The sequence below is a fragment of the Argiope bruennichi genome, chromosome 11, assembly GCF_947563725.1.
Source record: "Argiope bruennichi chromosome 11, qqArgBrue1.1, whole genome shotgun sequence".
NCBI classification, from domain to species: Eukaryota; Metazoa; Arthropoda; class Arachnida; order Araneae; family Araneidae; genus Argiope; species Argiope bruennichi.
In genome coordinates, this window is record NC_079161.1 from 56,673,067 (window position 1) to 56,694,728 (window position 21,662).

The 21,662-nt window shown below is 26.6% G+C and overlaps 1 long non-coding RNA gene across 1 annotated transcript; it reads right to left on the reverse strand.

The window, feature by feature from the left end:
• Window positions 1-2,739: 2,739 nt before the first annotated feature.
• Window positions 2,740-14,204, reverse strand: LOC129957340 (uncharacterized). Its single transcript, XR_008782754.1, has 2 exons — window positions 13,936-14,204; window positions 2,740-4,025 (listed from the first exon to the last, which is right to left on the reverse strand). It is a non-coding gene; the product is annotated as an uncharacterized LOC129957340 (long non-coding RNA).
• Between the last annotated feature and the right edge of the window lie 7,458 nt (window positions 14,205-21,662).

The following is a 21,662-nucleotide window of genomic DNA, read 5'->3' on the forward strand; positions in this document are numbered from 1 at the left end:
AAAATAAATATTTGAGGTGTTAAGAAGGAAAAAAGTACATCTTAATGACTAAATCATATTGTTATTAGATTTAAATATCTTTAAAATGTTCCAGGTGTCTTAATTTTTGAAGAAATTAAATGAAATTGATAATAAAGATTTCGGTCAAACATTAAAAGAAAATGAGGTATGCATTTTATGTTTCGAGTATTTTTCGCTCATTAAAAGTCAATTTCAGTTCAGAAAAACATAAAATTCAGTAAGTGTGCCTAAAAAATATTTCTAAAAAATTAGCATTTAATTGGAATTACAAAATTATACATAGTTTTGTTCCAAATAAGTTTACATTGGGTAATAAGAAAAAAATAACAGAAGAAATTAAGTCATCTGGAATATTTTAAAATCTTTAAAAATCATATATTACAAAAAAAAAAAATTAATTAATAATATATTTTGTTTTAAAATGTTAAAGAAATTTGACATTTTTATTTTAATACATATGGATAAAAAATTTCATAATCCAAACTGAAAACGCCTACCTTATATCTTGATATCAATGGTGTTTCTTTTGGATATCAGGGGTGTTTGTGGGACCCCAAAAAATCCCCTGAAACTTTTACGGACTTACTACCGACATTTTGGAGTTACGAGAAGGTGGGGGGGGGAGAGAAATGAAAAATTACAATTATGAAGTATTGAATGACCTAATTATAAAAGTTCAATGAATTACTTTTTTTTGCAAAATTAAGACCTTTGAACCCAGGTCACGTGATCGCACATCTGGTCGAACGAAGTCTCTCCCTTTTTTTTCTGCCGCGCCTACTTGCCGAAAAGAATCCAGAAGAGAATGTCCGAGAATCGGGGGAATGAGTCATAACTCGCAATAAGGAAAGAACAAAAAAGAAGTTTTTTCCCCCTTTTCACGCATTATCACTGCGTTTGGAGAAAGAAAGGAAAAGTTTTCACCACACACACTGACCTTGCGTTTTCTGCCTTCAAGGCAAACAAAATTACCCAGATCAAAATAAATAATTCATTATTATTCCTACTTCCTTTTGAACGACGATCCCCGGAATTTCCGGGTATCGAAGTTCAAAATCCCCGGAATTCCGGGGTTTCCCCGGAGCACAAACACCCCTGGGATATTGAATGAATATTAAATACATTTTATATGAGGTTTAATATGAAACAGACAGATATAATCAGCGAATCTTCTGTGATGAGCATACGATTAAAGAATTCTGGCAAGATCTAATTACCACTTCTGGCAAGTTGTGCTGAAATAACTTACCAGAAGTGGTAATAAAAGACACACAAATAAGGTAGTGATAAAGAAACCTATATACATAGAATACCTCAAACAAGCTATTTAGAACTCAACTGAATAAAAATCCAAGTATAATTTAGAATAACAGCATAATATTTTTAAAATAAAAAAAGATAGGGACAATTCAAGAATAGTAGAATGAGTTCAACATTCAACAATGTTTTATTTTCAAAATTTACAAATTATTTCCATTATTTGAAAAATTTTAGCAAGACTTAATATTACTATATCAAGTGTTACACCATTTTTGTTAATATTTAGCAACTTCAAAAAAAAAAAAAAAAAAAAAAAAAAAAAAATCTTAACCACTTATTTACCTGTGGTATCTAAAAGAAATGTAACAATGTATTTTTGAAAAGTTTAGTTAAGTGCAATAAGAACCAATCACAGAAAGAACATTGTTTAATAGTTTCACATTAATTGCTTTTATATTGAAAAATAACCTTCACAATGGGGCTGAAGTTCAATTATATGGTTTTTATATTATTACTTCTTGTTTGTTTGCAAAACAAATTAAAATAATCTAACATCTCTGGAATATTAGTATGATATTTTTAAAATGAAAGATAGAGACAATTCAAGTATAGTAGAATGAGCTCAATATACAATGAGATTTCATTTTCCTAAATTTATAAATTATTTCCATTATTTAAATTTTCTTAGCAAGGCTTACTAGTAGCTATAGACCTTAGCATACTATCATATTTATAGATATCTAGAAACATTTCACAACTTAAAAAAAAAAAAAAAATCTTATAAAGCATTATTAATAATTAACATTAATTTTTTAAACATAATAATTTTAATTAAACACATTCACATTTAAAATAATGCAAAAAAGTAATTTTTAAATTAGAATAGACATATAATTTTCAAATATCTTTGACATGTTTAGCTGCTTAATTGTTTTGCCCAATTGCCATAAGTGCATCAATTTATCGAATTTGATAGTTGTAAGCTAAAAATAAAGCATTCATAAAGATTATATTTCAATATTAAAATTACTTTGAATATGTTGATAAGTCAAGTATTCAATGGATTTCCATTACAATCAAAATAAGAAAATATTCCCAAAATAGAAGGTGTCATCTTATTAGATAGTAAAGAAAATAAAACAGTTAAATGGTTAAGCATAATAAGAACCAATCACAGAATGTACAGTGTTATATAGTTTTACATTATTTGGTTTTATATTGGAAAATTTCATTTACAATGAAACTGAAGTTTCATGAAATTGTTTGCATATTATTACTTCTGATATTTATTTACAAAACAAATTAAAATAATCTAACATTATAGAACATAATATTGGATTATTTTAACTTGTTTATATCTGCTTTCTTTCATAAATTCAGTAACATGGATAATTAATCAGTTTAAAACATTTTAATATAATATAATAAACAAAACTTCATAATTAAAAAAAAAAAAAAAAAAGAAAAACCACTTTTATTTAACCAAAAAAAAACAAAAAACAATCCACTTTTTCTGACATAAAAAAATTATGGTTATCAAATATAAAAGAACCCATCTGCTTATTTAGACTGTCAACAGTTTTCTTGCAAGTTATTATTGAGTCTTTCATTACAGATGCCATAAAAGCAAGCTCCACCAAGCATATCTTCTACATTGGTAACAGTATGGACATTGGGAAATGAGTCAGGTGACACCATATTGGCACGGCATGATGATACACATTTATTAAATTTTTCTGTGCTCTCCTTCCATACAGATTTTTCCATTTCAGCTTTAGATAAGTTTTTCGCTCGCTCATCTTTGCATTTCTCATAAGCAGTCTTGCAAGCATCATAATTTATACAATCCACAACAGTCTTGACTTTAGTAGGTATATGTCCTTTTAAATGGTAAAACATAGTTGTGAAATTTTTAATCTGATTTGATGCCTTTTTCTTGCATTTAACAGAAGAGAGCTTTTGTTTTTGAATACTAGGCATTTTTTCTAGGTTTTCTACAAGATCACAGGGTGAATCTATGTGTTTCTGTAATAATGCAGCTTTCTTAATGTGCAGTTTTTTTTAATTCCAAGTTGTTTGTGTATCTACCTTTAAATATTTCTTCTTTAAGATCTGCTTGGTATTTTTTGATAAATATACTGAAACGTCTTCCTTCCTCTTCCATTATTTCATCATAAATAATTCTTTCTCAACGGCTGGAGTTAAAGTTCGGAATAGATACTGCACTTCTTTTTAGGCTTGTAGAAGAGTGCATACTTTCATTATTTGGCTTTATGCATGTATTTACATGGCTGCTTAAATTATTTACATTTTCTCTAACTGGGATATCTTGGCCCTTCTTCAGAGAAAGCAAATCAGCATCTACGAGCCAAAGTATTTCTTTATTAGAAATCGTGAGCTTTGTCATTACGTTAGGAAATATTGGCTTGACAGTAGTATCTACTTTGCAGGATAAATCAGCCAGTTTATCTCTTAGTGGCAGGTCTTGCCTTATGTTTTCAGTAAAAAAATCAACATTTGATGTTGAAGGATACCAAAAAATTCTCCTTTTCACTATTGGAAATGAATCCAGAATTTCTTTTCCTCTTTAGATATTCTCTGAAGTTTGGAAAACACGAAAAAGATGCCATCAGAAAGCCTTTCATAATTTTTCTTTTTTGTTTTGTTTTCGATTTCCAAAGCTTATCTTATTGAAACTTTATTAAGGAAGCCAAGAATCTGTTAGATCACAACAGTTGGATTAACTATAAGAAATGGGAGATAAAAAAGAATATTAGACATTATAATATAAAAAGGTAAACAACAGCATATTATAGTACACCAAAACATAGAATTATTTTCAATAAAATATCCGAAATCAAAGCCTGCCCCCAAAAAATGTAAATGCACGAGAAGATATTATTAATTCTAAATAATACACAGTTATTGTATTGCTCATCAAGTACGCCACATTTTTACTTCTCGTATACAAAGAATTGCAATCGCCAAATAATTCATACTTGGGATGTTGATGAGTTTTCATGTTTCAGACTTCCTGAGTCTGCTAAGTAAATTTTTAGCATCATGCATCTCTGTCAACACCATTAACAGAAAAGCATTTTAAGATAGATGGTTTAAATTTCGTATGTGGAATTACAAACAAATTTGTAAATTAAAAAATACATATACACTTTGAATAAAATCTATTCACAAGAAGTTTATCTAGCTGTTCCAGCACAAGGGAACTCGACAGTTACAAAACCCTATGAATTAGGCAGATGAAATTTTGTAAAAGCCTTTAGCATCTTAAGTACAGCCATTTATCAAATTTTTTTCAAACCAAACTAGTTAAGAGTTCACTATCTATCAGTATGTATTTTTTGGCATACATGCAAGCACAATAACTCATAAATACAGTAACATTAGTATAGTTTCATGTCAAATTTTGACAAAAAACACCCAAAATACATATTTGTTGCGATAGGTATAATATAAATGCAATATTCATAATTATCATTCACAAATGCAATGTAAGGCATTCACTGTCTTATGCAAGGTCTCCAGTATGATGTTGAGGAAGAGAAAATAAGATCTTTATTATTGGAGAACATTTGAGAAAAATTTCGAGAACATTGTCCTTTTTTGCAATAATTCTACAATTTAACAAATGAATAAAAATATTTTTTCAAAGATTTTAAAAATTAATTAATGGAAACTAAGCCAATAGGGTAAAACATACCCTATTTATTTTATAAATAGGGCAACAGATGGTGAAGCTCGACACTTCTTATAACTCATAATTCATAAATGTTAAAATGAAACAAATTGTGTACTTTGATTCAGTAATGTGTTTTTAAATACATGCAAATCATTTTAAAATACCACCACCATATTTATTTCCATACATTCAGCTTTTCTTCATTATGATTCGCTCATTATGATCTTTGAATTTGAGAATTTATGCAATTTGATAAGAAACAACTGGCAATATCTAAAACTATCCATAAAAGTGCCCCAATATTTACAAATGTAGAAAATATGGGTGTTTTTTTAAAATGATTTATCTCTTTCTTTCATATTTTTTAATTTCTTAAACTGATTCAATCATTCAACATTGCACATTTTAAGGAAGGCCATTAGTTGCACTAATAAATAAACCAAAACAGTTGTCAAAATATGAATATAAAACTACGCATTTTCATTAACGGAAAAAAATAAAAGAAAAATATTAAAAAACGCCTTTACTTTTATTTCCTCACCAAAAATAAAATAAACTGAGGGTGCAGTCATTTGAAATTAACTTCATTATTATATAAACCAGAATATAGGATAAAACCTAAATTATAAAGATCAGAATTTGATGTTTCACATTTTTTTTTAACAACCTTAAATTTTTTCTAAAAAAAAAAAAAAAAAAAAAAAAAAATCATATATTCTAAAAAACATAACTGGTTGATATGAAAAAAAAAATATTCTTAACTAAAATATAATAATAATAAAATAGCTGTTATGAAAAGTTTCCTTGTCAATTCAATACAGTTAGTTTTCACATCCACTTTAGTTTTAAAGTTTGTTAAAATAATAAATAGTTTGGTATTTTACCCAAATTTTTGAACATTATCTCCATTATTATTATTATTGTTTCATTTGATATATTTTTATGATTCATTATCTTTATACTATTACATAGCAAATACACTATGAGAAAATAATTCAATTTTTTCAATAAGATAAAATTTATAAGAGAGAGAGAAAGGAAAAATGCTCATAATCTCGCTTGAAAGATTGAAACATAACTCAATTAAAAGAACTGAAGCATTAGCAGTTTCTCGAATTTTTTAGAGCTGAACATTTTGAACTGAATCCTGTTCTTTTATTAAACTAATTTTCTTCGATTATTAAATTTTGGTGTATATGCAAAAAATCTTTTTCAAAACAAGGAAATAAGAGCAGATTTATTTGTGGAATTTTTTTTATGTGTAAGTATTTATAACAAACTTTAACTTCATAAACTTTAATTCCAAAATGCCACAGCATTCTCACATGGTTTAAAAAAAATTATGAAAAATTTTAAATAATAAATGGAATATTTAAACTCAAATATTTTAACAGAAGTAATGGATAGCAAAAAACACCCTAAACCACTTTAAATGTTCATTTCATTTCTAAACACTACCACTTATTTCAATACTAACAGCATGAAGTTTTTTTTACAAGTCACTTCAATTTAAGGCAAACTTAGTTTGATACATATAGGATATTCAAATTAATGAGGAACAACAGCTAATTTCTAAGACTTTAGTAACAGTTATATGTATCTAATAAAAGAATGGTCTACATGAAGAAAATAATTATACTTTAAGCAATTTGAGACAATAAATATTCTGATGAATATCAAATTTTTTAATCTTTATACAGACTCTCGCTCCTTTTGAACCCTATTTAATCAAATATCTCTGAGACACTAATAAAAACTGATTTGAATTACAAAAATTTGAATATTACTATTTTATAAAAGCATATCATTTTAGGCCACTCCATAGACTGTTTTGAAGAAGATATGCCAATCAGTGCCCAGAGTTTCCCTAAGGCTGATTGAGTTAAAGTAATGAAATTGTTGAGTGGCAGAAGATACTGATATTAAAATTTTTATGACTAGGTCAGATTTGATTGCAGACGACTGAAACATTAGACTGTCAAGATTATTTTATTGAATATGATCCACAGGATCAAAGGACTGCATAAAATTAATAATTTTCATAAATAAGGACTGCAAGAGTTCATAATTTTCTAAAGTATATTAATTGCTTGACATAAAATAAATATTACTTGCAACATTTAAATTCTTTTTTAAGTAAAATAGAATTTATGATGAATCTGATAATGTTTTTACTGGATAATTTTTTTGAAATATTGCATGATTTATAAAAATATTCTTCAGTTGCAATTATAAGATTTTAATACTGAAAGATTCAATTTTATGTAGCTATATTTAAAAAAAAAAACATGTTTAATTTCAGTAATTTTTTTAAATGGCAGCTTTGCCACTTTCTCTTCAAATACTTTCAAGTTCAAATTGTATGGAAGCTGACAGAAATTGGGAATACATAGTACAATGCACAGAATATCTTAAGGCGTCTATAATAGTATACATTATATGCCTATCAAAACTTGAAGTTTAAAATGTTTTGCTGAAGAAGCTATTAAAGAGACCAAATTACACAAAATATTTAACTGAAAATTTTACCGAGTATTAATCCTGTAAAATCAGTTAATCACTAAAGAAGGCTAATATGAAATAAAGACGGGTATACTGGTTTTCTATGCCAGCCTAGCTTACAAAAAAGGTGTAAAGCTAACACTTAAAGGAAGCAAGGTTGATGGTATGGTCATTGGAATTCAGAAATTAACTTGTCCAACTATAATGAATTAAAAGTTCAAAATAAAATTTCTTTTGAGATGTGGCAAATGTATAAAGAGTGGGAGATATGCGACCATTTATGATGTATATAGAGGCTTAAAATGAAACAAAAATTGCTGACCAGATTTGATTTCCCTGCTTATTGTAAATATAGAGATTAAATGCAATTTTGTTATTTTAAGTCTATTAAATTCAATACTAGAAAAAGGAATTATTTTTGAAGGCACTGATATAAATATTTAACTCGCAGAATTGAACAGAATGAACAGCTAAGCTATAAAGCAAGCATGTTTATTGTTCTCAAATACATAAGAGCAGCTATATTCACATAATATATACATATTATAGTTATATTCGCATAATTTTCTTTGTACAATTCACAAAGTTTTGATAAAACTATACATTTACGAGTATAGTATTACAGTTAATTCTATATTAAAATCTAAAACAGAGAAAAGGCTTACTGGCTTTATAATTATTGGCTTGAAAAAGGTAAGCATCATTAAAGAAGTTGTAATATCAATTATATTTAACCATGGATGAAAATATTATGCAAGGACGTTTTTATTAATTTAAATGACATTCATTAAAGATAGAATATTTCAAAACAAAAAAGTAACTGTTTATCATTCAGAATTACCTATTATTTTATCTCAATTCTTTTTATTTCGATAGAACACCAGGTAAGGCTTCAATGAAATTAACAAAATTTTTGAATTAAAATGATTGCTAATCATAATTTTCCAAATTTTCTCAGAAATAATTTAAATATAACAAGAACATTTTGCTAAAAGTTAATCTTACTTTAGCTATTTTCACGAGATTTCTTAAAAACTTGATTTTACTAGTGCATTAAAAAGTATATTGAAACTAGTACTTGCAAAATTCTTAGTACATTGTAACACACTTTGAAATAACCTGACTGAGGTTTTGAACAAATCTGATTTGTTTAATGTTTAGTTTAAATGCCTTGTCACAACCCTTAGAAACTTTTCATCAAATTAAATATCTGAATAATTTCAAACGATTACCAAAGAAAAAATGGTTAATAAAAATAAATTGATCAAATGAACGAGAAAAAAAATTATATCTTATAATGCTACAATATTAAGTATCTTACTCATCATTTCAAGTTTTGTGCTTTATTATATGCTGTGTGCAAAGTATTCATTTAATAAACATATTATTAAGAAAAACCTTGTTACAGTTCCTTTTATATGATACAACTTTACTTTTTCCCGAGACAATATACATTAAATAAAATCTAAATATGCAAAAATTATAAAAAAATAATGTCACAAACAAAAAGTTAAAAGCTATATGAAATCATTTCAAAACACAATAACCAATTAATCAAATATGACAAACACATACTTGCAATACTATCAAAGGCTAAGAAACTCAAGCACTAAAACGTCCCACATAAATTTTAAACAGATAATGAGTATATGGATTGAATCATAGATTGCTGAAGGCAATATTTTAGTAATCTAATTAAAATTTTATCATAAACAAAGTTGTTGCAAATAAAAATAGCATAAACCAGTTATCCTCATATAATAAAAACACAGTTGGCCCATATTCACTATTAAAATAATGTGGCTGGAATAAATTTTATTAAATTTACATTCTAATAGCAGTTTTTAAATAAAAATTACAACCCCCCCCTTAAACTTGTGTTAAAAATATTTAATAATGAATATTTTTATTATCTGTAAACAAAATGACTGGACTTATTTACACCCTTAGAACATTTATTTCATTTTTCAGGGAACATAACAGCTAAATGCATTTCAGCAAAGGACTCAACTTCCATTTGTTTTCTGTTGACACTGACAAACAATCTCCACTACATACAGCCACGCAACAGTAAAACAATTAAATAACAGATTTGATATGAACAAGTATTCAGAAAATGTTTGGTTGAATCTTAATTCAAACTATTGGAAAATCAATAAATGCTCCAAATCTGAAAAGTTGAGTTGGATTTTCTAGGTATTATTAAAATGAATTAATCACATGAAGCCACAAAGCAGAAAGTAAAACTATCAAAAATCGACAATTTTTCCAAAAGACCAAATGAACAACCTAATCATTTCTTCAATAAAATTGTAACTGAGTACAAAATAGAAATTTAAATATAAATTAAAAAAAAAAATTTCAAAAAAAAATGCATTTAAAATATTTTGCTGTAATATTAAATAAATTAAGGAAATTAATTTGAAATCAGCTGCCTCCAAGTGCTAACTGGTTTGCCAAGTTTATTACTTAGAATCCAGTGATGCATTGAAATTTAACATTTTTATATTTAAATATTTTTGAATTATTTCAAAGTAATGCCATCTAACGAAGCTTTTGAACAGAATAAATTTTATTTATTACTTTTGTAAAATGGATAAAACCGCAGATTCAAACTGAATATAAATTTTAAAAAAAATACTTACAATAGTGATTCTGTGAAGAAATAAAATAGCAGTGAGAATATGAAATAATTTCTTCTAAAAATCAAAATAACTCAGAATCAAATAATTAAGATATATAACTTTTGATTACATTAATTCAAATCTCAGTTCGTCAATAAATAAAATTAAAAGCTGCTAAATAAATTATCTACGTCAAAATGCATTTTAATTTCAAATAAATGTGGCATAAAAATAAAAGGAATTATTTTTTTTAAAAAATGTAATAATTTTTATAGGTTAGTTAATATTATAATTAACAATTATATTAAAAATCAATCATGTGGAACCCCAAAAAATAATTTCATGTATAAAATATACCCTGTGATGCACACAATACATTTACATAATATAATTTAATAAAAACTTTGAAAATTCCAGGAGTGGAAGTATTAGCTCAACTACTCGAAAACAATAAAGTACTTTTTAACAATAATTCTATAAAGAACCCCGGAAAACTGCAAAAGGGGAAAGTCTGCCATATCTGCAGGCTCACAGGTCATTGGAGCAATGTTTAACTTGCAAGTTGTGATATGATATTTTCTGCCTTTCATACTATAAGGAGGTTACTAAGTGCAGTCATAACTACTGAATTATTTTATATCACAAATATAAAAAAGAAATTGATAATTTTCCCAATATACTGAATGTCCTAAATCAAAGTTTGACATGAAATATTTTTATTCAAATTGCTATTAATACTGATAAGCAAAGAATATTTTGCATCAAGATCTTATCACAGCACAATTCCTTTTAAAAGAAATTGTTTCAGTCATGCATTACAGTAGCTTTTAAAAGATCACAATTTCTACATTATTTAACATTTACTATAATCTTTAAAATCTTACCAAATAAAATGGTCTCAAGGATTTAGATCCAGTGAAAGAGACTACCTACCTTTTTACCAGTAAAATCATGACAATTGACATAGAGGCAATTATGTTGTTAGTTTGGCTGATTGCTGTGGTGCAGAATCTTATTGAAATAATCAATTCTTAATGGGGTATAATATATTAGCAATCAACAAAAACTGCGTATCCAAAATATCATGTCAGAAAAATTCTACAGACTTTTTATTATTAAATTTCAGAGGCAAGTTTTCAATTAAAAAACACTATTTTTAATCTCTTCCAAACAGTCGAAAATTTGCCAAAGATTCATTTAAGTTACCATAGTTGGAAATTAATCATTTAAAAAAAAAAAAAAATTGCAGTTTGTACCATATTTAATTTAGCCCAATTTTCATTGTAAGATGTTACTATAATTCTCAAACCATAAAATAATTCCTGTTCTGAAAGAGATTATTAGTTCAAATATCAGTTTAGGAATTATAGCATCATTCAGGCTATATAATTTCTCATCAAGAAATATAATTCTGACAAACTTTCACAACATATTTCTGTTCAGAAATAAAAAGAGCCTTTAAATCTTTTTAATATTCGAGTGGCAATGAGATCTTGAATATTATATATATATATATATATATACACAGTGTAGGAAGTTATTAATCTCTTTGTATTTTTGTACAATCATTTATTATGAATCTACTTATAGCCACATCTAAATCACTATTTACAGCTATTAGCATTCAATAGTCACTTTATAGTTCTATAGATATATGGCTCATTAAAACAGTGGTATTTTAACTGTTTTAAGATTTCATCTACAGAAAATGTGATCAAAAAGCTTTTTGGCTTTCGCTCTTTAAAATAATTCGAAATGTTTGCCTTTGCAAAAAAGGAAAGAAAATCACAGGGCAATTATTAAAATTTGTAAAAAAGGAATTTTTTTTTTTGAAGAATTAATCTGATTGTCACAGTATTTAGTAGTCATATATGTAAATCCCAATCCCCAACATGCATGAAGCAAGAATCATTCATGGAAAATCACAAATATAGGAGTTATTTCATGAGTAATAGATACACACCCACAATAAAAAGATATTTTAAAATATGAAGGATTTTTCAATAATTTCAAAGTATATTGTTACACATAAATTTTTTAAATAATTATAATATATAATTAAGAAGTAAGATTCTTAAGTGATACACTTTTATATCCAAAACTTTCTCTAATTTTAATTATTTAAAAATATTTTATAAGACGTTGTTTTAATTTCGGCTTTTATACATTTACATTGTGACAATATTGCATACATTTCTTGCCTGCACATTATACAACAATTTTTCAGACTAAAGGCTTGAATTTCTATAAATATTTATATTTGACTTTTCCTCCTATCACAAAAGAGCACAACATGGTCAAAAAAAAAAAAAAAAAAACTAAATTCGGAAGAAAGTAAATAAAAAATTTTAAAATTTGAATTAAATATTTTTTTTACTAATATCACCAGAAGAATCTTTTTTTTAAATGATCAAAATTATTTTCATGCAATAATGTTTTTTTGAGTGAGTTACTATTTTTAATTATTGGTGAAAAAAGTAAATTTTAAAAGGACAGGAAATTAAACTAGCATGAATCATAACTTAAAGTGAAATTTGGATTCAAATAATTACAAAATAATTTTTAATATAATATAACTTAAATACTAATATGAATATGTATATGTAATACATACAACAAAAAGTTTAATCCCAAATGTTATATTTTAAAGTTGAATATATCTGTAAGAATATCAGTAAGATTTATACTGTTCAATTTAGAAAATTTCATTGATATTCATGTATTGTAAGAAGAGATGTATGTCATTAAATATAAATAAAATATACTGAACAACAGTCGTAACACATATTTGCCATAAATATCTAAATTAAACTGTATTAAGGAACAGCTGGAAAAATACACACTACTTTTTAAAATAAATAAAAAATCAGCAAGATATTTTGGCAAAAAATTATTTAAAACTGGATTGAGGAAATCTATGTTCTTACATTTAAATAAAAAGCATTAAACAACCATGTGATTCATAAATATAACAATTTTAATAAAATATATTTTTAAAATAATTCATCAGAAGTGTGTGCTAAATATAACCAAAATTAATTTAAATCAAATACTGAGCTGCTTTGAATAATAATATTAGAAAAAGTAAACTTTTCAGTTCAAATGCATAGGAGAGAGATTTCAATTCAAACAACTCTCATTTGCAAATGTTACATAAAAGCAAATTATTTATGTTTAATTTAATAACCAAGGTCTTGATTAAATGATCTTAAATGCATGCATATGGAAATTATAATTTTAAAAATAATACAAATACAACATTTCACATAAATGGCAAAATATCAGAAACTAAAAAGAGGGGTAAATACAATAACATACTTGAAAAACTCTAAATAAATATATAGCAAGCACAATTGTAAGTTAAAGAATGTAAAACAGACAATTTACATACTACAGGTAAAATGATGAACTATTTTACATGAAAATATATCCTTTTTTTATATTGAAAATAAAAGAATAATTACCTTACACTAAACTGATAAAAAAAATGAAAAACGTTGTGGGTTTTTATCGATTTAGATTCATGCAAATATTTTAATACATATAATAATGATGCAATTCAATCAAAATATAAAAAGGGAAAAAAATGAATGAAACCAAACATCGTGTACGGCAACAAACTAGCTTTCTAAAAAATAAGCCTATACATGATTGAGTGTTACACTAACACATGTTTAGTTAAATGCGAAAGAACTTCTTTAACTTACATGTGCTTGTTATTCCTGACTAGTAAGAAACATAAAAATAACTGGAATTATTGGATATTTAATACCAGTTTTTATATTCACGTAACAAATATAAATTATTAATGAAGTGAAAATACAAACTTACTCGAAATGTTTTGCTTTTTGTAGCTTCATAGACTATAGTACTTGGTAACATCTGATCTGCCCTGTCCTGTTCAATTCACAAATCGCGCTCAAAGACCAAAATTGCGTAGAGATACACAGATTTGTCCGTAGCCTACATCAGTTCTCTTAGTCTGGTCTTAATACGGATTATTTATAATAGAATTCATAACTAAGAATTTATTAAAACAGGAATTCATTAATTTATTGCTAATAATAATAAAAATATTTAAGTAAACATAGAGAACTAGATACTCTCCATTCACGGATGTATACAAAACGTATCTGTGGTGATTGTTGAGTTTCCGTGTTGCCTAGTTTAAATACAAAAATAAAAAAAAAAAAAAACTCCATAGACCAGTTTTATTAAATTGACAATAATACAGGAAAAACAAAAATTATATGCGATATATATTTTTAAATACCTCAGCAAATCCTTTAACTGAATAAATTAAGTTCTCGAAAATGCTAAATAAAATAAAATGTAAATGGTATAAAATGTGACTTATCATTGAGGTCAGTGACTATGTTATGGATGAATATTTTAAAAAACGCTCAAACCTAATTACATTTTTGCAAAAAAAAAAAAAAAAAAAATGGAGTGAAGAAACATCTATTAAACCAAACTATGGCAGTTAAATAAAAATGTTCTTTTTAATTGCCTTTTTTTTTTTGGTCAAAATAAGATATAAAGCAAAAGTCTTGTAGCCTAGCGTTTATCAAACGATTTGCTTAAAATTTTGCAGGTAGCTTAAGAATTTTTTTACCTGGTTCCTAAGGTTTTTTTTTTTCAATTTTTGCTTATTGTGAAACTATAAATAAATATAAAATATTAATATATATAAAATATTTCTAAATGAACAGAATGCTTATTCTCTAATTCGGGAACTGCAGAACATATTGAAAAAATATATTTTATTACAGAAGATAAACAATTTTCATTAAAAGATGAATATTGTGTAATATTGTGACAACAATTTTGACAATTTTTTATAGAGCGACATTACTCAATATTGTGGAAACTATATTTTGAATTTCTTATTAGTCAAGGTTGTGATGACATTACTGTAAATTTTGTAGTTAACAATACAATATAAAAGGTTTTAAATCATTTTTATGTCTATTACATCAAATAATTTGAAAATCCGGATACATTTTTTGATATATAGATTTTGACTTAAAAAACATCCGAATTTTAATAAAATGCCATAGATTGTCCCTCATTTCTTTAAAATAAATTGATATTCGAAAATGAAAGAAAAAGTAAATAAATTAGCATTTTTATAAATTAATAAAATTGAATTTTAAAAATCTTGTTATTGAAAATTTGTTCAACCAACTTTCAATAATTTTGACTTATTCTATTTATTGTAAGCAAACTATCAAGAGCATTAATGCAAGATGATTGAGCAATTCTATTTTGCTGATAACTTTCAAATTTTAACATTTAGAAAGAGGTGGAATAATTTTCTTAAATTGAATAAAGTAAAAAAAAAATTAAAAATTCCCGAAAAAATCATTTTTTTTCGCTATTCCATTTAATTAAAAGCTGTTATTATTGAGTCTACCAACCATTTTTTTTCTATAAGCAAATCTTAATTGCGAGTGAAATCGTTTCCTTCTTGCCTTCAAATAGCATTCGCAACTATAAAAAAAGGCATAAAATTAAAATAATCCATTTTATATATATTCTTAACAAGTCAAGCATGTAGTTACTATAATCAATGTTCGCATTTCAAGGTCTCGCTGATGTAGCGGAAATCTGTTGTAAGTGATCCAAAATTTCCCATATTCGAATCTTAATGTAAGCGAAAAATAGAATTAGAAAAAATTGAGATAAAAAAATAGACGCGTTAATTTTTTTAATATATTTTTTCATATCCAATTAGGTATCTGTAATTAATTTTGGGAATACTTATAGCATTGAGAATTAATTTGCGGAACACCAAAAAATTATATTGTAGAACACTGGAAATATTATACAATATAGGAATGCAAGATCTTTTAATCTAGCAAATGTCTTTGATTATACACTGATCCAGTTTTTCAAAACAATAATGTACGATACTGGTTTTCCAAATTTTACGATATTATAAAATATAGTGCATTACTTGGGTCTAAGTTTGTAAATGGGCACTCTCTATTAGAAAAAAATGCCGAACAACATTGTTACAATATCTTTACGATATTAGCCGACATTGAGAACATTAAACAACTAATATTATGTGGATCTCGTACAATGTCTTGTGCTAAGAGGACCAAGTGTGTATACCTTCGTTGATGTTGAATATTTAAGTCCTTACTTTCTAAAGCACTAATTTTGATAAATAATTTATTAACGCTGAGAACAAAAGCTTGAAATCCGTGGTTGAAAATGGAGAATTATTAGCAAAAGAAATATGTCTCCTCTATCAGTAATCATAATCACTTCAACTTTCTTGCGACTTTAAACATTGTAATCAATCAATTAATTTAAAAATTCAGAGCAATGATAAAATTATGCAATACTAAAATACTAATAAAAATAACTAGATTATAAATTAACACTATTAGTACAATATATTGTACGGCATATCCATGATGTTGTTCGCTGTTTTAAAAATCATACAACTCATGAAGATATTGTAATAATGTTATTTAATATTTTGAGTTAATACAGTAAAAATAGAATAACAAAAACCCGAAATTTTAAAAATGCTTTCAACAATCAAACAGGAAATTTAGTACTCTATAATAACAGTATTGCATACACGTTCCAAAAATTACTTCTGTCCCGAAGTTTGAAAGAACTCATATACTTATCATTAGAAAAATCCAATTCCTTTCCGGGCAATTATATTAAAATCGATATAGTAGTTGAACATATAAATCAGTAGGCAAAGAATCACCGAATCAGGAATTGCACCTACTTATCAACACTGCAAGTTTGAAAAACCTTCATTGATGGTTATCTAGAATAGAGCTCTTACATAGCAATACAATCAGTGTTGGATTGCTATTATAGGTTTTAACTTATTTATCAATTATTTTTCAGAAAATGACTACTCAATCAAGAATGAGCTTCTGATGCAAGTGAAAAATTCTTTGTCACTTCTTTCAAAAACTAAAATACTTTTCTGGTCCTAAGTGTGCTTCTTCTGGCAATTTTATTTAAAACTACTTGTCTTTGCCTAGAAAACTCTATGTCTTATATCAATAAAACTCTCATTCTAACTTGATATTCATAAATCCAAATTTATTTATGAAAGTACTTCAATTTTCCCAACAGGGTGATATTTTTCAAAAATATGTAGAAATATATCGTTATATAATATTTTCACTATGAGAAATTTCACACATTTTTAAAAACTTCTATGGGAAAAAAAGGGGTTGAATTACACACTGGAAATGTTAAATCCTGAATTCTAACAAATCAACAAGAAAAAAGAATAATTATATGTCTTGCATATGTTTCAAAGTTTCAGAATATATAGGTATTATAGTCCCAATCTAAGTTAAGAAATAAAATGAAGCGACATAACATATAATTTTCAATTTATTAATAAAAGTTCATATTTATTTAAATAAGTCAGAAATTCAAATAAAATTATAACATATAAAAATTTATTCTGTTTCGCTTATTTATTCTTAATCCAGGCACAGTTCTAACAAATTCTGCTGTAATTTTAATAGAGAACATTATATGCATTTGCATATTTTAAATGTATAGATTACTGTCTATTAATATTCATTATCTATTTTATAAATCAACATAATCATTCAAGAAAGCTACAACAATCGCAAAATTTCATTGAATTTAAGTAGATATATGTCTGATTCAAAGAAACCAAATATTAATATTCATTACTTATTTTTTGTATCCATATAATTAGTCGAAAAATGAAAACTATAAAATATAATTAATTTTGATACATACGGTATACACGCAAGAATTTCTATGATTTGTCTGTACAAATTGAAAAGGAAGATCTATGAAAATTGATCTTAAAGGCTGCTTGTAAGAATTTGATTTGACTAGATAATAGTCTACTTATGATTTACCGCTTGATTGCAAATTATAAATAATTACTTAAAAGTCAAGTTACTTAGTGGTTAAACGTGTGATTAAACTACATTTACAATTGAAGCATAAAAAATCCTTCTAATTTCTATAAAAAGAGTCAATTAAAAATATTATACAATTAATGAGAGCACAATAAAAGTAATTTATATACTCCAATTTTTACTAATAGTATTCAAATCCTTCACATGAAATATCATATAAATTATTAAAAAATCATTAATTCAGTTATAACAAAAAAAAATCTTCTCATCTTTAAAACTAATAAAATTTAGTTCATCGTATCATATAAATTTACAGCAAATACAACATCACAACAGAATTCAAGAAATTTTAAGACACTCATGTAACACTTATGTAAATAAAACAATTTCGAATTTGTATTTCTTACATATGCATGTGTGTTAATTATGTAATGAACATTCTAAAAAGTAAACATTAAAATGGTATTCCTTATTACATAGCTATTGATGCTCTTTCAGTTGCATAAATAATTTAAAAATAGATTAATACTATTTATGACAACATGGTATTACATGATAAATTTGGCTTCTTTTATAAATATTTATAAATCTTTCCTTAAAGTTGTAACCCAATGGTCCAGTTTTCAAAAATGCCAAATAAACTGTAGAATAAATGCATCGATTTCTTTGCTAGACCCATTAAAATATTTATCAGATTGGTATTACTGAATTACACAGCTAGTTATAAATTTTAATTCGATGACATCTCTCAAATATAGCTATCATAATGTAATCCAATAGTATATCAGTACTTACATGATAATCAAGCGTGTCTTTGGAATACTTTTGCAAACTAGCATTCAAAATTGATCCGCATTGTTCTAATTTCTTAAAAATACGAAATGAGCTGCCGAGGAGGTACATTAATTTCTCTACCTCAACGACTGGAGCATTTATATTCAAAGGTAAAATTTGTGATATACTTTCCAATCTCATGCAAATACTTTTGGCATCTCTTATTGCTTTTTGTAGCTCTGTTAAAACATCATCCATTTGTTGCTCCATACATCGGAAATCTAAGCGTTTCAGTGTCATTAAGTGTTTAAAAAATCCACAAGCCTCTTTGTGTGATAAGGATTCAGCTAGCACTTGCTTTGTAAACGGTAGCTTAAAAAGATGCGGAGAGAAATCTTTGAATAGTGGTGGCTTATTAACACTTGAACCTTTAACAGCTTTCTTAGTAGCTGGAACTGACTGTAGAAACACTCTTTTCTTCTTTTTGGAAGCTAATAGATTTGAGTGGCTTGGTTTTAAGTCTTCGATATCAGAATGCAAAGTTCTCCGAGACAAAAATTTATCGATGTTTTTAATTTTTTCATTTTCCAGAAGAAAGTGTTCATATTCTTCTCGAATCGATTCGAAAAACTGATGATATGTAGATGGGGAAGGAGTTAAATAGATAGCTGGTTTGCCTTGCCTTTTGCATTGATCATCTGAATTGTCTGATTGCTGTTCTAATGGTTGTGTTCTTGTCTCAATAGAATGTAGAATATTCCCACTATAAACAACTTCCGAGCTATCTTTTACTCGCATCTTACCATTTTCTTGTGACTTCCTTGAAGACATTTTATTATTCACTTTTATGTAATTTGGAAAAATAGAAATTATTTGAAAATCTAAAACAAGTAAACAGAAACAAACAATACACTCCAATGGCTTATATTTGCTTAATAGAAAAGTTACCTAAAGCAGCGTTCACACTAGGCCAACTACTGAATGTAATGGAAGGCCACGTCTACCTCAAGAACATCACCTGACCCCAACGGGAAAATGGCAAATGGCTGTTTCATCGGGACAACTATTTGCCATTGCCCCATTGCGGTCACTTGATCTGCTTGAAGTAGGAGTGACCTTCTATTTCGCGCAATAGTTGACCTCATATGAACCCTGCCTAATGATTTTAAACATCTTTAAGCATAAAAACTACTTCATTTAACAATAGAATTATCTCTTCGCTAGAAATTTTCAGATTGCGTTTATTGGAAACCACATTTGAAGCCAGAATAATGAATATCCATTGCAATGTAAAACTTTTGATGGGGTTTTATCACACTTAGTTTGTCATTTATATTGTTGCCCTATTTCGAAGCTGCAAAAGGTCCATTTTAAGATGAATTTAGCCATTTTGAATTGTAAGTAGGTAAACAGTACAAAAACTGAATCAATAAAGCACTTTTCAATATTTCTATGGACCACAGAATTTAACTTCACAAAAAGCATATTTCTCTACAATAATTTTCTGTTATATATTATAATCAAGTTCTAAAAACTAAATCAAAAAGACATTTCATACTGAATTTATTGAATAATATTCTATTTTTAAGCACTTGGAAGGGCTGTTACAGGTACCTTTAACATGATAAGGTCGATGCAATGAATCTTATGTTTCAGCTTTAAAAACGTAAAAAAAAAGAAGAAGAAAATGTCGAACAAAAGGCAAAGAAATTAAGAAGACAAGGTTAAGATGATGAACGAAAAGCGAGCCTGTATTATATGGTTAACTTCAAAACTTCAATAAGCACTTATTTCTCGCACAATTAAGCCTCAAATAGGGAATTTTTAAAAATTCGTTTATGTTATCGAAAGATGATTTATAAATCTTAGGATCAAATCAGTCATGAAGAAGCAAGTCATTATTGTAACAGAATATGAGGATAGAAACACAAAGACTAGATAGAAGACTTTCCTGCTTTCTCTTGGTCACTTTTTTCCCTGGATATTTAAAAAAATCCTAACAAATAATCTCAAATCTGTGAATAATTGGCCCTGTAGGGGTATTCTGGCCTTTTGGCTATGAAATAATAACTCATTCAGTAGTTGTTTATTAGTTTGAATATTATAACTTAATACCCGTTGAGGGATTCAAATGAAATTTAGCATATATGTTTCTTAGTATCTAGAAAATTAAAATTAACTGCGTTATTGAAAAATTTATAGGCCCCTTTAACCACTTAACCTGTTTTATTTTCTTTACTATCTAATATGATGACACTTTCTATTTTGGGAATATTTTCTTAATTTGGTTCAAATGGAAATCCGTTGAATACTTGACTTATCTATGTATTCGTAGCAATTTTAATATTGAATTATAATCGTTATGAATGGTTTATTTTTTTGCTTACAACTATCAACATTCGATAAATCGATGCACGTGTGGCATTCGGGCGGAACAGTTAAGCGGTTAAAGGGAGATAAAGGAGGAAGTGAAATGATTCAATGTTTTCTTGCAATAGGAGGTTAAATGATTAATTTTTTTTAATGTTAAATGATTTAATGTTTACTTGCAATAATTTGAGAACAAATCAACACACAGACAATATTTTTACACCATCGAAATTTTTAAGAAATTGCTTTTTAATGACATTACTTTTATTACCGTACAATTGTTTCTGACTTTTAAGTCAATTTTTCAAAATTAATTTAAACATGATTTTTTTAATTCAATTTTTTTGACAAAATATTTAACTATCTCGTTGTTATACTTTTGCTACAAAGTCTTTTTTTAGTTGAGTGGGTTTGAATTTGTTACATATATTGCATTTTAATACATGTTTCAAACTCTGTCATTTAAAATTACTTCAATGCCTTTAACCTTCTGATATATTTTGCCTCATATTTCAGTATTTT